This window comes from Fukomys damarensis, unplaced genomic scaffold (genome assembly GCF_012274545.1).
Source record: "Fukomys damarensis isolate Sample0158 unplaced genomic scaffold, DMR_v1.0_HiC HiC_scaffold_30, whole genome shotgun sequence".
NCBI classification, from domain to species: domain Eukaryota; kingdom Metazoa; phylum Chordata; class Mammalia; order Rodentia; family Bathyergidae; genus Fukomys; species Fukomys damarensis.
The window spans coordinates 63,583,979-63,588,166 of NW_022900942.1; the positions used below are offsets into that span (position 1 = coordinate 63,583,979).

The 4,188-nt window shown below is 40.5% G+C and overlaps 1 pseudogene; it reads right to left on the minus strand.

The window, feature by feature from the left end:
• Positions 1–2,750: 2,750 nt before the first annotated feature.
• On the minus strand, positions 2,751–2,908 carry LOC117283815 (annotated as a pseudogene).
• Between the last annotated feature and the right edge of the window lie 1,280 nt (positions 2,909–4,188).

The following is a 4,188-nucleotide window of genomic DNA, read 5'->3' on the forward strand; positions in this document are numbered from 1 at the left end:
AGTCGCCTCCTTTCTTCTATTATGCTCTGATTTCCTCTTAAATTCTGTGATGTCTACAGTGAAGCCAAGACAAGCATATCAAAACAGGAGCACTAAAATGTTCTTGATGGACTTGTTTTCATATTGCTCATGATGGTCCTGGCTTTCCGCTGGGAAAAGTCCCATGGCAGGGAGGGTAAAACTCTTGACCTGGAAGGGTGTCTTGATCACTGGGGCCAGGGTGACCCAGCTTCACTCTGGGACCAGGTCAGGCTTTCGTGGTGGGCACACTTGAGGCTGGTAGGCTGCATTGCATAGACAGGGTAAGTTTACCATGGTGGTCAGGGAAGGTCACCCCAGGATGGTCAACTCACTTGGGAAGAAGTCATAAAGGAAGCCTTTGTCTTGTTGAGGTGCACTGGGCTGGGACGCACTATTCAGTATCCCAGGCTTTTGTTCTTTTTCTCATTTTGGTGTTATCTTTGTGGGAATAACATTTTATTCCAGAGAAATAGAAATGACAAGTGACTTGTTAATGTCAGAAATGTACACTGTATTTCCAAAGCTCAGGGCATTCAAATGCTGTGGAGAGACAAGATTGGAGGAAGTGGTCTTGGCAGGGGACATAGTGTTTCCCAGGGAAAGAGACCAGGAGCTACACAAACACTGGCCAGCCCAGACTGGTGTTAAAGGAGCTGGGGAAGAAGGAGGGGAAGAATTGGGGGAGGGCCTCGCAAAACACAGAAGTGCACAATCAAACATGCAAGGTGCACCTACCTGGAGTGTGACCTGCTTAGGGGTCAAAATGATGAGTATGGATCAAAACAAGCTAAACCGAGATAAATAACATACAGCAAATATTACTTTAAATTCATAAAGTATCGATTATTATGTGCAATTTCTTTGTAAGACCATGGGAGAGATGTTACAGGCCGGGGAAGAAAGAAACTCAAACCTTACTCCATCAAAAGATTTTGTTTTTGTGGAAAAGGAATCCAATGTACACAAGCTTTCTGTGCAAATTACCCCCCAAATCCCGCCATTGACAAATCCACAGTCACTCTACACAGGTTACCTTGGAAAACTCCAAAATAGCTTATGCTTACTCCTCTCTAGCAAGTCTCTGATAAAATCAGAGCTAAAGTGCTGGTCAAGCTGGGTCGATTATTCTGGGAGGAAAGGGGCTAACAGTGCAACAGGGTACATTTTGAATGGAACTTTTCTCTGCTGGAGAGACTACATCACACATTTTCCAGCCTTCTAGGCCATCTCATCTGTGCAGGAGACAAGAAGAGGCCCTTGCGAGGAAGGGAACACAGATAGATAGCCATGGGGGTGAAGCCCGGGAAGACAGGAATGTGACCTTCCAGCAGACACAGCTAACTGGCTTCTTTGTCTCCTCCTCCCGTGCTTCCTGACTGAGACACTCTGTACCGGCCTTTGACAGGCTCCCATCTGCCTGTCTTCAAGTTCTCACTGCCACAGCAACCCGCTGCAAGGACCTGGTGGATCCTGCTTCCACACAAATGTTAGGGACTCTCGTGGTATTTCCTTATGGGTCAGTTACAAGGTTGGAGTTCCATACTCAGTTAAACCGTGTCAAGTCACATTGGTTCTTTTTGATAATCTCACTTTGATTGGATCCATTAAGAAGAATTTTGTTTTCCCAGCATAAAGCTGCTATTTCCTGGTTCAGACTCAGCACGTTGGGTCTGTCTGCTCCCACAAGTGCTGGCTGGTGGCTGTCTGCTGTTTAATAGACAGAGCTCTCTTGCTGAGGCCACACTTACTTAATTCACTTACTAATTCTATGTCACTTATTAATTCCATATCACTGCCTTCACTTATTTAATTCTATATCAGCTTATTTTAATTAAGTTTATTGGCACATTTTAGGTATACATTATGATCACATTCACCTTAGAGAATGTGTACCTGTACACGTTATACCTTAGTTCTTATTTTTTCCCGTTCCCTTTCTCTCCTTTCTACCCCTCCACCCCTCTCTATTTACAAAAGCTTTGTTTCTGTTTTTTCCTTCTTTTCTCATATTTTTTTCTTTCCCTTCTTTCCTTTCCCCCAGCCCTTCTACTTCCCCTTCCCCTTTGAACCTTTGCTTCCTACTTCACATTATCTTTATACATTTTGGTCCAAAGTGTACATGAGAACCAAAATGTGTATCAGTTTATTTCCTTTCTCTACCATTCAATACAATAGGTAGCATATTTAACATACTTTTAGTCATTGCTTTCTCAGCTAAACCTTAGAAAGCAGCTGTATTTATGGAATCAAAAGGGGGGGATTTGGGAGGAAATAAAAATTACCCCAGGACAGAGCGTATATTTTCAAAAATACTGAATAAATTGAAAACAGCAGCTCATGAAAGAATTTTGCCTCAGTCTTATTAGATTGTTCTTTTATATAGTAGAGGTAGCAAGCCCTAGAGAAGTTTAGATGATGGAAATCAGAAAGAAAAAAAAAAAGAAAAGGTATAAAAAGCTAGTGAAGCAACTTCCTTTACCAGTTCAGAGCCTTCCTCCAAAGACCCTTGAAGGGAAGACGTGGTGGCCCCTTCCCAACACCACAGTCCTGTTCCAATTCCATCACAGGTAAGAGCATCAGTACAACTTAAAGGCAGATGATGAGAAGTCATCTGATCTGAGGACTAGAAAGAAGATTGTGTGAAAAATTTTAACCAGATGGTCTAGCAGATATATAACTGGATGCCAAGAAACAGAAGATCAAGGGAAATGAGTCGAAAAATATTTCAAGGAGAGAAGTTTAAAAACTTCCCAACTGTGGTGAAAAAATTAACTAATGCATCCAAAACTTAGGTGAACCAAAGCATGATAAATATAGAAACAACAATACCTCATACAAGAGAGCCAGACTTCTGCACTTGATCTTAGCCAAAAGGCCAAGAAGCGATGACAGCCAGAATTCTGATACCGCATTCCAAAAGGAAACCTTGAAATGAACCAAAACCAGAGAATGACTAATATCTCATCAGTAATAATAGAGACCAGAATAAAACTGAATGACATATTTGATGTGCTAAAAATTGAACCATCAACTCTAACTTAGCCAAAAAACACACGCTTCAAGGCTAGAGATGAAACTATGAAACTGTATCGTTATAGGCAAAAAAGCTGAAAAAGTTCAGTGTCAGCACACTTACCTTGTAAGAAAGTCTGAATATCTTTGAGACTGAGGGAAAATGATATCGAATAGAACTGAGATCCTCAGGGAGAAATAATAGTCACAGAAAATATTAAATATGGGACAAATTTAAGAGAATAATCAATGTAAAGATAGCTACACTGGATTTTAGGGTTTATTATCTCTACAAATGTAAAGTGTAAAACAAGGATAGGAGGCAAAAGAAGTAGCCTATATATTTTTTCCTTGACATTCTTCTATTTTTTTGTAGTGATGAACTATTGGCTGCAATTAAAATGCTCAGAGTAAAATAAGTTAATGAAACGTACGTTACCCGTACCATCACCACTAAAGTTATAAAAGGGAAAGAAGCAGAAACTGAAAGAAAATTGGATTATTATTTTTAAATGATTTATCCAAAATAAGCCAGAAAAGAAGGAACCAAAAGATTTTGAGAAGCACAAATAAAAGTGTTTAGCCGGGAGTCCATCTTTAATTGCAGTTCAGATGCAGTGCTTCATTATTTGGCACTTGGTTCTTTTTAAATGGTCCCGTTTCTCTTCTAAATTTCGTGCTGTTTATTTGTTCAAATGCCTTTTCCTTTATGTCTTTGATCGTATTTGAAATAACTGCCTCGAAGTCCTTGCTAGTCCCAACTGTGGCCATTTATAATCACTTCCTTGGTAACTTCTCTCGACTATATTCCTTTATCTTTGCATACCCAGTAAATTTTTAATGCATTCTAAATATTATTGAAGAATTTGGGTTCTAGAAGGCAAGTGCATTTCCGGCGCACTACACTGAATGCGTGGAGCCTTAGATTAATGACTTGTTGGAAAGGACTGTGGAAAGCCTGGGACATTGGTCAAGCCTCTCTTTCTCCTCAGAGCTTGAACTTCAAGTCAATTGCTCCTGCCTCAGGCAGCTGCAGAAGCATCCAATGAGCATGTTCACCTTTCCAGCAATTTCTTTACACTGCACTTTTCGAAGCCTCTGCCATGGATGTGGCTTTGTTACTGAATCTTAAACTTATGGAAGCTCAGCTTTGCC